The 16,471-nt window shown below is 36.3% G+C and overlaps 1 protein-coding gene across 1 annotated transcript in view; it reads right to left on the bottom strand.

Moving 5' to 3' along the window:
• LOC149529500 (Ribosomal L18p/L5e family protein) overlaps positions 1–16,471 on the bottom strand; it is a 90,049-nt gene that overhangs the window by 51,876 nt on the left and 21,702 nt on the right. The window lies entirely within an intron of this gene.

Consider the following 16,471-nt stretch of genomic DNA (forward strand, 5'->3'; position numbering starts at 1 on the left):
TACACATGGAACTTGAAATACTAGTTATGAAATGATGTTTTAGTAGAACATAGCAAAATCGCAACATGAACTATAACCATTGAGCATTCAACATAGTAAGATATTACATACCCAATGGTAACATTCAAAAATCAATATTCAAATAGAAATTCAAGTACCCATCCTAGGGGCGGCATGGTTGCGGAATGGTGAAGGTGGGGGTACTTAGGTACTCAAGCACCCGGTGCGAGGACATCTCGAGGACATCTCGAGGACGGATACTTCAAGGTTTGGGAGGGGGATGCGAGTCCCCATGTTACACTATTCATGAGGGACTAGGGTGTGGGATTGCCATGTTTGTCTTGATGATTTTAGGTGCAGCTATACAAGGGTGAAGTCACACTTTTTAGGTGTTGCCCCATGGAGTCAAAGCTTATCCTAACTTGACTAATGAATAGGCATTAGAATGCCAAAGATTGCACTTAGAGGCTGAAATGGAGGGGCAAAATTTGACAGTGATGTCACCATCTATTTAGTCACAATCATCTAGGCATATTTCATCCACCATTAGTACTAGTGGCAGCCTTACTAAGTCTAGATGGAAGAGAAAGATGAGCAGTGGTGAGAAGGGCTCAATGGAAAGTATGTCTAATGCACAAGCAAAAGAAAAATGTGAGGCATTTATTGGTAGATTCTTTGTTGCTATTGCTATCCCATATCATGTAGCCTGTTCCACTTATTTTTTTTAAATGGTAAAAGACATATTGAATATGAATCTCTCATTTGTATCCCCTAGTGAACATAAGCTACGAACCACTATCCTAGACAAAGAGTACTCAAAGGTTGTTTTGTTGTTTGAGGCTATAAAATGCACTTGGGGTAGGACAGACTGCTCTATTGTGATAGATGGGTGGACCGATGTTAGACATTGGCCACTCATCAATATCATTGTTACATCCCCTGCTGGCTCTTATTTTTTGAAAGCCATAGATTGCTTAAGAAAGAAGAGGGATGCAGAATTCCAGTTCACCATTTTGAGAGATGCCATAGAGGAGGTTGGGTCAGCTAGTCTAATACAGATTATCATAGATTTTGCACCTATGTGCAAATCAGCAGATTTGATGATAGAGGTTGCTTATCGGCACATCTTTTGGACCCCTTGTTGTGTTCATGCATTGAACAATGCATTGAAGGACATAGGGAAGATTGAATGGGTGAAACAAGCAATGTTAGAAGCTAGAGAAGTACAAATGTTTATATGCAACCACCACACTTCACCTGCCCTAAGGAGTTCCTCAAAGCAGCTGAGACAAGGTATATCAATTTTAATTATAGTTTACTTTTAGTTTGCTTTAAGATTATTTTTATTTATAAATGCTACAAACTTACATGTGATGTTTTTAATCATTAATGTTTAACTTTATTTTGATTTATAATTGTCTCTATAGGTATTGCACATACTTCATCTTGATGGAGGGGATGATTGAGGTGTATGAGGCCCTCTAATTGATGGTTTGATTCTAAGTCTTCTGAAGGAAAAGTGTTGAATCAAAGGATCCTTGATGACAGCTGGTTGTCCATAATGAGGTAAGTTGTTGATTTTTAATTTTGATGTTAGTCCTTTGCTTGCTGATTTTCATACTAACAATCTTAAAAAAATTAATTTCTAATTCTGATTTTAATTTTTGTTTGCATCTTGCAGATATATTTGCTCTGTCATAGCACTCATTCTAGATGTCATTAGATATGTTGATACTAACGCTCCTAGTTTGGGAGAGATATATGAGACTATTTATAGCATGTTGGGGAAGATGAAGAAAATTGTTGTAGCAAAGGATCCTACATTGGGGTTTTATAACAAGCATATTAAGCCTATTGTGACGCGGAGGTGGAATATGATAAATACCCTGCTTTATATGGCAGCCTTTGCTCTAAATCCCAAATGGTATGCACAGTTAGGTGGAAGGGGCCTCCCATGTGATGAGCCTGAGGTATTGGATGGCTTCACAAAAGCCATTGATAAGATGTATTCAGCTCAAGAGGCCTCTACTCTTCGTGCACAATTCCTTAACTTCACCAGTCTTCGTGTCCCAAACTTGGGTAAACCACAAGCAAGGTTAGATAGAGTGGTTTTGGCACACAAAGATCCTATTGGATGGTGTACCTGACATGAGAGAGATATACCTGAGTTAAAAGCACTTGGCAGTCACCTCCTTGCACAAGTTGTTAGTTCTTCAGCTGCAGAGAGGAATTGGTCCACATATTCATTTATCCACTCCATTAGGAGAAATAGATTTACCTCTAAAAGAGCGGAGAAGCTAGTGATGGTGAGTCATGTTCTTCGACTTATAGATAGTTAGACTCCAGAGTATAGGCAGACACCAACTTTGAGTTGGGTTGTTGAGCCTAAGGATGTGGCCCAAATAGATGAGGATGACACAACACCAGGATTGGTTGGGATTCCATTAGATAAGATTACGCTTCCTGTGGAGGATGATAATGAGGACTCCAATTTTGATGCCATGGTGGTAGAGGCAGAATAGGAGCATCACTCTGCTTCATTTTTCCATATTTTGTTTTCTATGTTGAACTTGAGCATCATGATGATATATTGATGCTTTATGGAAGCCCTCTAGCCTTTGGGCATATTTAGATTTTTACATTTTTATGATATTGTTCACTGCTAGACTTGTATTTAAATATTTTTTTTCACATATTGATATGCATATTGACAATTGAGTACTAAAATAAGGTATTATTTCCTAGATGGCATTCAAATGTGGTATATTAACGTTCTATAATGTTTAAATGGCATGCTTTGTGCTTAGTTTCATATGAATCACATGTATATTTGCAAACTTCAATGTATCTTTTAAATTTTCCCTAAATATATTCGTCGTCATTAAAGAATTTGTCATTAATTTTTTCCCTCTCAACAAAATTGTTAACACCTTTGTCAAAATACTTGTAACTACCTTGTGGATTAAAAGACTCACAAACCCTTTGAATAGTAGACACACTACTATGTCCTCTACACATTCCCAACTGCATGACCAAGGATCTTCTCACATGTTCTTGCATGAACTCAAACTCTACAACTACGTGACTCAATTACACTGCCAATCAATGAAATAACCAGTCTCCCTCTAAGACGCCATAGCTTACTCAAATCATCATGTCAACATCTGAAACTTTGTGCACATCATGTTGACAACCACTACAACATCCCATGAGGTATGCAACTCCTCATCTTCACTAACATTTATGTGCAACTCATCTAAGTCAGCCCCTATTAGTAGTGAAACAACATAACAAACATTCATCTATATGAATGAACATCCAAACTTGATGATAAACATATTATCATCAAATGATAGACATGTTGACATCAATGACAACACATACAACTTTCCAACAGATCAAACATTTGTTTCCCTACTATTCTTCCCAAGGAATCAGATAATGGCCTTGAAGAAATGGGAAAATTCACCCAAGGCACCACAGGATGGATGAAGAATATTCATGATATTGCATGTAAATTCATTGAAGATTTAGCTCAAATGTATACAAGAACTCTAGTTATCCTTGGCAGGACACAATGCACAAATCATACATGGGAGGATACCCATATCTACACAAATGAGACCATTCCAAACTTGGAGGCATTGACGGATATTACTAGGCAAGCATTGATGGATGGTGGGTTGCAAGAGAAAATGAGGCATATGACTTTTCTCAATTGTATGGGTCAATAATTCCTTGAGTTAACTTGATTGAGGAAAGTGATTGGTGACATCCAAGAAGGAATCCTCAGTATAATTGATGCATTGTTCACAAGGAGATTGAACAATGAAGAGATGACAAAAGATGGCTTGAAGAACAAATTGCAGAAGTTCTTTGGCATGAATTCCTTCTCAAAATATGATTGGGAGAATACTTTCATATTCTCAAACATTATGCACAAAGTTTAGGAATTAGCAGAAAATGGGAGAAGAGCTATGTAAAGTGTGAAAAGGACATAGCCATTATGTAGTTCAAAAAGGAGACTACACCAAGTGTTTTTTGTGGACGAGCTAGAAATAGTAATATCTAGATTCTCTATATTGAAAGAGGGGAATAAAGAATAGGCTATTCTGGGCAATGGGCCATTAAATCCTTAGGGGGGAATCTTGTCTCATTAATAGTCAACTTGACCCACTCTCTTGCTAGTGGGCAACCTATAATCTCATTGATCCACATGGCCCCACTCCTTTATAAAATAGAATCTATTAAATGGTTAAACCCTAATCAGGGATTGTATGGTAAAATCTTGGCCTTTGATATTGGTTGTCCATTGTAATTTGAGCTATAAAACAAGCGTGCCCCTCTCATTTCTAAAAAGGGCGAACTTGGGAAAGTATTTCTTTAGACTAGAAAAATATAAAGTAGCTCATTGAAGTTTGGTGATTACTTGCATGGTTTCTCATTCCTCTAGTAGATTACATTCGCTTAAGTTATTAGATGAACAAGATCAATGATATTGTTTCATGGTGAAATAGTTTGCTCATAACTTCCGCACTTAGATGATTTCTATGCGCTAACTTTGATCATCAAATATGCATTGTTCTTTTAATGGCATTCATTGATGATTTGAAAATCATTACCACAATGTTTGAAGATTGCACATCCTTTGTGTAATTGATTTGGCAAAGCAAAGTGTGGTAGATTTCACCAAAGCAGTCATTGTCTTTTAAGTTCTTAAGTTAGAATAGAATCCCTCAACCCTTACTCCTTAGTTTCAACATATTGCACTAGAACACTTGGAAGTACTTTTCATTGCCAAATCATTTGAATATTCCTCATGGTGAAAACTATCTAAGATGTCTTAGAGAATGATGTAAGTCTCCTTTGGATTATCAACATACATCAAGCCAAATGAGCTCATATTCACCATAAAGACACATGTTCGCAATAGGAACCTTGGAGTCATCTCTATAATCTTCACAATCTTACCATACGAGGGGTCATTGTTCAAGAGAGGATAGAGTATCCTTTTGCACTTTATGTGTTGGTGTGGTCATAGAACACCCATCAACAAATACACTTTGTAATGTCCCCTGTTAGGACTTAATTGCCTTGGAATTCCTAATGAAGAATCGATTAACACCCTGATTTAGAGCCACAAAATTCGATAAATATAACTTGTGCTTATTATATATCTTTCGAGAACACAACTCTTAATTAGTTAATGCTATCAGGTTTCTCCAACCCATACTGAATATTTTGCATGATAATCTTCTAGATTAGATTGTGTCAAAAAAATTAGAATTAATGTTTTGAATCATACTCTTTGTTTCTTCATCGGGATGAAAAAATTCAAAGGAAATGATGAATAATGGAGTGTGATTCAAAATGTTGATGGTAAAAAAATTGATGTGATCTAATTCAAAAGAATTAAAAATCCAATAAAAACTCTTCTTAGAACAAATTCTTAACCTTGTCTTTGATGCTTTTCACTTGAATGGATTTACTTATCGTTCATGGATAAACAACTTAGGTTCTTGCTTTAGAACCACACTATCTATTGAGATATCTAGGCTGTTGGTTAATATATTTATGTCTGAATCTGAAAGCTCTTATGTATGCTTGCACCTCTACTTCTTTGATGATGATCATTTACCTTGATATCCTTGTGTCTCTTGAAGAGAGACAACTCTTGGTGGTTGCTATCCCAACAAGAGGGTCACACCCCTTTGCAAAAATGGTCTCTTCCCAATTCAAACTAAACCAGTGCTTAATTTGCCTTAATTATTAGTCATCTATTAATACGATGGTCTCCCTAGATATTAGTCAATGCTCCCAGAAAGGGGAACCACTGCCTTCTACTATTATTAGTTGCTGATCTAAGGAGTGGCTTTTGTTCATTGTGTGTGGAAATATCAATGCTTTGCTACCTTAAGGAATTGTTTCTTATTCACAAACATATCTCTGCCTTACTCTGCTTATTTCTGTTATATATATAATCTGCCCTTGAAATGCTCAGTGGGTTGCTCTTAAATACACTTGAAATGGATGTAGGGCTGCATCTTTTCCCGAAAAAGTACATATTTGGCAAGAGTGGATACTCTTCAAAGAGCCATGGCACTTTTCAAGTTGGTCTTGTCTTAAAACCACTGGATTTGATAAATGCAATGTCCTTTCTTTTCCCAATTAATTTGTGTAGACATAATATATATGTGAAATTACTGCCTTTAACCAGGTCGGCCAATTTGATCACTGTTATTATGAATAAACTGCTTATTGTGTCAGCCATATCAGACATAAACATATATGATGAAGTCAGTCAGCCCTTAATAACATTATTTAACAATAAGTTTACTCATAAAAATAAAACATAAAGTGCAAAATCAGTGTTGCCTTCACATCACAATGTAATTGTTTTTCTGTTATGATTAAAATTTCTAATCTTTATAATTTATAATTTAAAACCTAGGTTTTTTTTTTAAATTATCACTAGGCAGGGTAGGGCCCAGCCAAAGCACCTCAGCAGGTACCATAGCGTAATATCCCCATAGGATATTATCCCCAAATTTTTAACACAGAAATTCAACAAATACTTTTACATTCAAATGATATCTTCTTATCTGCCAAAAATTATAAAATACCCAGCTGAAATAGAAATTCAGAAATGAGATATAAATATTGCATTTACATCTCACAAAATATCCAAATTGCAGCAACAAAACTTACAATGAGATTTAGACAATCAGAAGTATGAAACAAATGAGACACATGTACGATATCTCCAACAAACAATGGGTTTCCGTCCACTGCCTCCAAGCTCGAGGGTTTTCATTCTCAAAACTGCTGAAAGGTGAAGCTTCCAAATTCTCCATGAGAGCAATATCCTTTTTCAGTCTCTTTGTTTTCACTTTAAAATATAATTTTCCACGTAAGTGAATAAAGTGTTCTTTTAATAATGAAGTGACATATATTAATATGTACTTTAGTTTAATAGTCACTTTATTAATAAATTATTTAATCAAAAGGCATTAAAATTACTGATCAATCGGGCTTGGATAATCATTTGTGATAGCTCATTCGAAAGGTCTCGGTGAGATGCTCCAATTCCAATACTGAAATACCAACATCCCTAAACTGATTGCTGACTTTTTAAAAGTAGCAAGTATTTGGAAAGCTTACTAAATCAAATCTGATTGGCCTGAAACTGGAATTGCATAGGCCAAATCTCTCTTTAATCCTTGTAAAGTCTTGGTTAGCCCATAAGACCAAGGCAAAATGGGATAATGACACATCATGAATTGATGAGCTAGAAAGAGGAGATTACAGTTCTCCCTTCCCGAAGATTGCTTGGCTTCAAGCAATCTACACCTGCTTGTTGAAACAAAATGCCTGGATCCCATATCTGCCTCATGATGCTCTGTCAATCTACTGCCTACACTAGTATAAACATTACCAAGTCCGGAGTTGTGAAGCAACTCATCATGAACCCATGCATCAATCAATTGATTGCCAAGATCCCAAATTACCCCACGTGCATAATCAATCAAGTCAACTTGCCATGTGCTTCTATCATGTATGAGAACATCATCAATCCAATTGAAATCACATACACCTCTAATCTTAAATGATGGTGGGAGTCCAACATTATGCCAGCCAACTCCTTGAAACATAACTATCAATGAGAAAGTTCATCATGGATCTCACAAACAAAAGGGCCATCCCCCTTCCCAACTGTCTGTAATATCTTGTCGCTTCATTCCAATTGTAGGTGGAATGTCAAAAATGTCCAACTGCAGTAGCATTGCATCTCTAACATGTATCCCAAATCGATGACTATACTAGACAAGCAAACTAGCAAACCTGCAGTACATGGCTTCCTCCTTCATGAAGGGAAGCATACCAAACCAATCACCCATACATCAATAAGGATAGCAAGTCCTAAATAGGTGGGCTAAATGGAAAACAAAATGCATCCCACACAATGTAACCATAATGTGATGCATGTACCGACTCCTTTGGGAAGCTTGAACCAGCACTGAGATTCCATAACTGTATCTTTGTACCAGGAATCGCACAATACAAATCATTGAGTGAAAAATTCACACCAACAATCACAATCAGCATACAAAGCTCATCAGCCCCATACAGAATATACTCTACCCAAGTGTCATCATCATGCTCAACTTTTGTGATGGTAGAGCTACCAAAGGCACTGAATAAATCTTCACAGCAATGTGGTTGACTCCCCACGCCATGAAGAGGAGAATGAATCAAGGAATACTAATCAAAACTGTCTTCTCTCCTTATGTACTCCTTAGCCATACTGATAGGCAAGTCTCCCAAGGTTGATTTGTAATTAGTATCAAGTCCACCTGTCAAATGTGACAAGCAACACTTCCTGGTTGCAATCAGCACCAATCTGAGAAATACTCTCCTCCAAGATCAAGAATTGGGACTCTTGATCAACTTCAAGAGGTGTTCCACAATCCAATTCAAAAAGTAGATTTGCAAATGTCCAATCAACACTCATCTCAAAGAGTGAGTTATCAATCAGCTTGATATCTACATTATCCCTGTGTTGCATCCAATCAGTCTACTCTCTAGAATTACTACCCTCATGTTTGATTCTCAATTCTTGACTGTCAACCTCATGCATAATCAAAGGATTAACATCATAACAATGAATGAAGTCATTTTCTTCATGCCTTTCCTTAATTGCTGCTACAAAATCAGTCTGGAAGCAACCTGAATTTTCAATTTGTACCTCATACTCTTGAGTGTCCTTAATGCCATTTTCTGATTTTTCTTCTTTTGAAAGAGTTGTCCCATGTCTTTGTGTTGTGTATTCAACATCCTCAAACTCCTCTTCCTTCTTTGATGCATGTTTCCCATCTGAAGTATCTTGGAATTCTTTTTATTCCCCATCTGGTATCAGATAATCTTTTATAAGAACAATATTGGCAATTTCACAACAGGTTATAGTACCTTCTTCCTGAAGCAATAATGGAGCAGCATTATGATCATGAAGCAAATGGGCTCTTATTAGCTTGATATATCCATCTCAAGTAGCTCCTTTATTGCTTTTTCAATTTCATCCTTATATCTTTTCAGATGCTTATAGGGAGTAATAATCATCAGTTTAGCTCCTTGCCCAAGCTTAATCACATGCTTCATACCCCTATTTGGTGGCCTCCCTAATGGTATATCCTCAAACACTTTAGAGTGTTTGGTCAAAAGCTCCTGAAATTGTGGGGGATAATCATGTTTTTTTTGCTCTGGCATCACCACAATCCTTGTTGCCCACTATACATGGACGTGTTGTATCAAACTCTCCATCCTTCTAAGTGAAAACTCTCCATCCTTCTAAGTGACACCACCTTAAGCCCCCTATCTAATAGTGCTCTAATACTATCTTCTTACCTTGATGCTCAAATTTTAGGTCCATTAGGTCAAGCTTGGAAGTGAACTCATGAAGTGACTTCATCCAAGTCATGCCAAGAATAAAATCATAGTCCTTCATGTTAACAACAAAAAGTTTCCCAACCATATCATACTCTCTAATCCGCAAGTGCATGTCATTAATCACGAGTGCTATACAATTTATGTCCACTAGCTAGTATTACTCTAAAGTCCTCGTACGCCTTTGTCTGAAGTCATGTTCTCTTAGCCAAATTTTCTGATATGAAACTATGCGTAGCATCTATGTCAACCAAAGTAATCACTCACTACCCCTATATTACGCTCCTCACTCTAAATGTTACTACTTGGTCATCATCGAAGAGCACCATAATTCCCATCAGCTAATTTATCTCCTGAGGTTTTTGTCTCTCTGATGTCCTCTGAATCAGATTGTCATCCTCGTCCTTTGAAACTGATTCCTCTGTTGCAAAATACTCTATTTCAGCTGCCTTGGCCTTTATTAACACTTGTGAGATAGGTCCCATGGTTCCCTACATTGGAAGCATAATTTCTTTCTCCTTAATGCATTGAGTTGATCACTATCTAACCTTGTCATTTAATTTTTAGATGGAAGATCTTTGTGGAAAGTTTTCTTATCTTTCTTTGAAGTAGATGCCTTAGAATGAATTTATCTCTAGAAGATGAAGGCTCCATGTCTCTACCTCTTTAGAGGCTTCCTGCAAGGTGGCTAGAGTTAAACACTTAATCCATCCCTTTAGAGGCTCTGCAAGTCCATCCATAAATAATACTAATAAACTCCTCTAAGAGATAATAACTATGACCAAAACCAAAAGTCTCTAAAACTCTGCAATGAAAGTATCTAATGAACCTCACTATTTAAGTTGGGATGATTCTTTCAAGAGTAATTTGGGGTCCTTGTCAAAACATTTAATCAACATCTCAGTGAAATCAATATAAGTAATCTGGTCATGGCCCAAAGTGACCATACCATGGTGAAACAACTCATGTGCTAAACCATCCAAGTGTAACAATACAAACTTGATGGCCTCTTCTTCCAGATTGGGTTCAGCTGAAAATAATATCCATCTTTTGTATCGATGCCCTATCATGTCCCCTCTTTAGCTCTGTCTAGCAGTGACATGAGAGTTAGCCTATAATGGAGTCTCGTAGGTTAGCAGTGGTGATCAGGGACTCAGTCAAGGTTTTCAGTGTCCAGATTTGGTAATACAATCAATAGTAGATCAATTGAGAGCAGTTCCTTGATTTTAGGAAGCAGTTCCTGTTAGAAACAATAGTCCACCAATATAACTGAGGGGGGCGTGAATCAGTTATTTAACAATTTAAAACTTTTATCCTCTTTAAACAATCTTGACCATTCAACCAAAGTAAACAACCATAAAGAGATGCACATAAACAATTACACCATATATGTTGACTAGGGAAACCTTTGATCAGAGGGAAAACCCCGATGGGAATAATGCCCACAAGATGATGTACTACTATGAATATTCCTTGTTAGAGGATGGACCCTATTAGGAGTCTTATTACAACATTTAGTACAAAGAGTCCCTGTTAGGAGACTTTCAATCCCTGTTAGGAGATTCCAACCCTGTTAGGAGTTGTGGAAGGCAGTTGAACCCACTATACAAACAGCTTCAAAATCAGATCAACAAACCCACTGTCCAATTGACCTCGGTACTATTCCTTTCAGAATAATAGATGTAAAACAAGGTTTACTTCTTCCTCTGTCTAGTACGTCGGACTTCTTCTTCTTCAAACCATGCAATCAGATTTGGAACTCTGTACTTAGTAACAATAACCCCTAAGGTCACTTGCACACATTACTAAGTTACTCTGCTTTGTTGCTTAATAATTCGCAAGTCTCATCTACACACTATATCTTAAACACGAAAAACATCTTTCCTTTATACCATGCTCAATAATAAATCCTCGAGTCGGCTTCCCACTTAATTATAACACGTTAACTAAATGAATATACATTTAATTAATGTTGCTCACAATTATAAACAAACTTTCACATGTGCGACTTCTGTACATGCTCACTCTCTAACATCATCAACGGCTAGTATACTATCTCCAGTTAACTGCGCAAGCCTTCACTATATTTGTGATGAATCACACAATACGAACTGTTTTCCTAATACTCTATTTCCATACAGTTCTCTATAGATCAACCATATCTTTTGTACAATGTCAAATTAGATTCTACGCACTTGCCCTTGTAACAAATACACACTGTAGTATGTGCTGAAAACTACGCATCATCAAATAAGTAGTATAATGTTCTTAACACAAAAATCACAGTCTGCTGCTCTAGCAGTCTTTTACAAACTTATTACTATATTGTCATCAATGAAAAACACAATCATGAATACATCACATCAATGTTCTGCAATGCTCCCCCATAGCATCAGCATTCATGCTACCAATCTCCCCCTTTGGCATTGATGGCAACATAGATGAAAAACATCTAAGTTCCAAGAATGTTTTTTTATCTCACTTTCTCCCCCATTGACATCAATGTCAAAGATGATACAATAATTTATCAGCATGACCACAAGCTAGTATGTTGCTTTACAACTTTTGTATGTAAATCCATAAACAACTCAAGTGTCTAAAGACGTTGTTGCATACCAATCACCAATTACCAAGAGTCCTTTGCTAACTTTGTTCATCACAGATACTCCCCCATTGAGGAAGCATCAGCATTCAGTCCAGTCTAACAATGGTGCTATAGACCCTAGACTGATGCACTTTTGGTGCTATAGACCCTAGACTGATGCACTTTTGCATCTTCTATTCAGAAGTAGGCAGGGGCATAACCCCAAGCATACCTCTTAGGTACTCGAATGTGTCCTTTGGTAAGGCCTTTGTGAAAATGTCTACAATCTGTTCCTTAGTGTTAATATATTCCAATCTGATTTCTTTCTCTACAACTCTCTCTTAGAGATGTGCTTAGTCTTAGAATGCAAAACAAGATTCATAGACATGCTTACTGTACTTGTGTTATCACAGTAAATGATAACAGGTTCTTTAAATGCAATTCCAATATCCTTCATCATCTACTTCATTAATATAACTTGATTACAGTTGTTTGCTGCTACAACATATTCTACCTTTGCAGTACTTTGAGAAGTGCAATCTTGTTTCTTGCTGAGCCAAGAAACTAGTCTTCCACCAAGAAAGAATGCTCCTCCACTGGTGTTTTTTCTATCATCCATATCTCCAACCCAATCAGCATCAGTATAAGGGAATAGAGTAAAATCATTACTTCTGTCATACCAAATGCCATAATCAGATGTCCCTTTCAAATATCTGAATATTCTTTTTACTGTTGCGTAGTGATATTCTTTAGGATCAGCCTGAAATCTTGCCACAATTCCAACTGCATTAGTTATATCTAGTTTACTATGAGTCAGATATTGCAATCCTCCAATCATAGATTTGTACTTCTTTTGTTCAACAGTAGGTGTCTCATCCTTGCTTGATAACTTGTGACCAATTACCATAGGAGTTGCAACAGGTTTACAATTTTCTAGTCCAAATCTTTTCAGCAAATCTTTCAAATACTTGGTCTGAGAAATAAAGATACCTTCTTTGTTTTGAACAATTTGCAATCCTAAGAAAAATTTCATTTCTCCTATCATACTCATCTCAAGTTCATTCTTCATATCTTCCAAGAATTTTTTATTGGCTTCATCGTTTCCTCTAAAAATGATATCATCAACAAATACAATGATTTCAACAAACCAGTTTCTATTTCTTTCAAGTGCAAGTTGCTATCTGTTGTTCCTTTAGCAAATCCAAGTTTTGCTAGGTATTTATCTAACCTTGCATACCAAGTTCTAGGTGCTTGCTTTAATCCATACAAGGCTTTCTTTAATCTGCAAACCATAGTCTTCTCTACTGTCAAAGGAAAACCTTTTGGTTGCTCAATATAAACTTCTTCTTCAAGTTCTCCATTCAAGAATGCTAACTTAACATCCATCTAATATACCTTGAAATATTTATTTGCTGCATATGCCAAATTCAATCTGCTTCCATTCTTGCTATAGGAGCATATGTTTCCTCATAGCCTATTCCTTCTTGCTGAAAGTAGCCTTTGCATACTAGTCTTGCTTTGTTTCTTATTACTTCTCCTTGTTTATTCATTTTATTTCTGAATACCCACTTTGTGCCAATCACATTTTTGTCCTTGGGTCTGGAAACTAATTCCCATGTGTCATTCTTTATCATCTATTGAAGTTCTTCCTCCATTGCTTTTATCCAATGATCATCCTTGATTGCTTCATTTGCGCTCTTTGGTTCTACTTGAGATATTAGGCATAGTTCTTCATTGATTCTGCTTCTTGTCATTACTCCTCTTTCTTTACTCCCTATTATCTGATCAGCAAGATGATTTCTTATAATATTCTTATTTGGAGTAGGAGTTGTTGCTTCAACTCTTATTTCAGGTAGTGCGCTCTGTTCTCTTACTTCTTCAATTTGCACATTATTCTACAGGTCATTGTTAGTCTTGAGAAATAATTCATTACATCTGTTTGTCATCCCAGAATATTTATCTTCATCAGAGTTATAATCCATCATCTTCTCTTTAGTGCCAAACTTTTCATCTATTTTCACATTTGCGCACTCTACTATAGTTTTTGTTTTATAGTTGAAACATCTATAAGCTTTACTTTTTAATGAATAGCCAAGAAACATACTTTCATCGCTCCTTAGATCAAACTTACCGATATCATCATCTCTTTTGATGTAGCATTTGCTTCCAAAAATTCTGAAATATTTGACTGATGGTGAGTATCCAAACCATAACTCATAAGGTGTTTTCTCCATAACTTTTCTAATCTGTACTCTGTTTAGTGTGTATATTGTTGTATTGATTGCTTCTCTCCAAAAAGTCTTTGGTACATCATTCTCGAATAACAAAGCTCTTGCTACTTCAGCAATTGATCTAATTCTTCTTTCAGCAATCCCATTCTACTCAAGTGAATGAGGTGAAGATAGTTGTCTCCTGATTCCATGCTCTTCACAGTAGATATTGAATTCTCTAGAAGTGAATTCTCCTCCTCTATTAGTTCTTAAGCTCTTGATTTTAACTCCAAATTCATTCTCTACTTTGTTCTTGAATATCCTGAATTTCTCAAATGCCTCTGATTTTTCTTTAAGAAAAGCTGCCCACATCATTCTAGTAAAATCATAAAATACCTCTCCATAGAATCCTCTTGTTCTTGCGGGACCACTCAAATCTATATGAACCAATTCCAACTTTTGTGTAGTACGAAACTACTTGTTAGGAAATGAAACTTTCTTCTGCTTAGCCAAGATACATTCCTTACAAACAATGTCAGTGGGCATAGTGATCTTAGGTAAATCCCTCACAGCAAGTGTATTACTAGCTTTTACAATGTTATCAAAGTTTATGTGACAAAATCTTCTATGCCATAACCAACTGTTGTCAACTTCAGCTATTAAACATGTTATTTCAATGGTGTTTAGCTGAAATAAATTACCTCTGGTTCTTGTGCTAGTACCAAGCAATTTTCCTTCCTTGTCCTTGATGATGCATGTGTCATTACCAAACTATAATTGGTAACCTTTGTCCATAAGTTGTCCAACACTTAACAAGTTATGTTTCAGTCCATCAACAAAATAAACATCATCAGTATTTGTTTTACCATCAAGTGTGATAGATCCAATTCCTGTGATGTGGCAGGCTACATTGTTCCCTACTCTGACAATTCCTCCATCATGGCTTTTGAATTTGACAAATTTGCTCATATCACCAATCATGTGATGTGAACAACCACTATCAATGATCCAATCTTTTCTTTCAACTTGTGAAATTAGCGCACTTTCTTCTCTAATCTCTTTGTCAAGATCATCCTCCTTTATAGCTACAAATCCCAATTCATCTTCACTTTTTCTTTGATCAGATTCTTCTCCTTCTTCTTCATTAGCATATAAGCAATTCTTAGGTCTTCTAGATTTGAATCTTCCCTTATACTTCCTTTCTCTTTTAGGACACTCAGATGCATAATGACCATATTCATTACATGTCCAACACTTAAATATATTCTTACCATCTTTTTCTCTCTCCACAAGAAGAGCCACTCCTTGATATTTTCCTCAACAAACTTGCTACTACTAGCAATATCTTCTTGCACTTTTGTGTTCTTTGCTAGAGCAGGTTTAACACTTAATGCATTGAATGCTGTCTCAACTTTTGCTAATTCATCAGATTGTTTTAGATCGAATTCTGCAGCTTCCAATCTACCAAGCAATGTTTCTTTGGTAAAATTTTCAGTACAGGGTATCATCAATTGAATCATCTATGTTATTATCTTGAAAGGTGGTGTCAAACTTTTCAAGATCTTCCATATTACTTCATCATCAGATTTCTTTCCACCATGAGATGTGATTCCTGCAACAATCTCAGATATTCTGCCAATATAGCTTCTTACAGAGTCATCTTCCGTCATTCTAGCATCTTGGAATGCACAATGCAAATTTTGTAATCTAACTCTTTTTGCATGTGTATCACCCTCATAATTAGCTTATAAAGTTTTCCAAATTTCATGAGATGTTTTGAGTTGTTTTACTTGACTATACTCAGTTTCAGGTATAGCTAACAATATTGCTTCTCTTGCCCTTATGTTGCACATAAATACTTCCCTCTGCTCCTCGGTACAGCTTTCAAGATTGTCTTCTTCCACAATATTCTTAGATGCATTGGTTACAATGCCAATATCCTAGACCCATGCACAAAAGATGTGTCTTCATCTTATCCTTCCAGCTATCGTAATTGGTGCCATGAAATCTCGGACTTTCCTTTCTGAACATGTTCACCATGGATCTCCTAAAGTTGTTAAACTTTTTCTTCAAGGACCTGATGCTCTGATACCAATTGTTAGAAGCAATAGTCCACCAATATAACTAAGAGGGGGGTGAATCAGTTATTTAACAATTTAAAACATTTATCCTCTTTAAACAATCTTGACCATTCAACCAAAGTAAACAACCATAAAGAGATGCACATAAACAATTA

Source organism: Cupressus sempervirens, chromosome 11 (genome assembly GCF_028749045.1).
Source record: "Cupressus sempervirens isolate cs-2001-9-10 chromosome 11, ASM2874904v1, whole genome shotgun sequence".
Taxonomy (NCBI): Eukaryota; Viridiplantae; Streptophyta; class Pinopsida; order Cupressales; family Cupressaceae; genus Cupressus; species Cupressus sempervirens.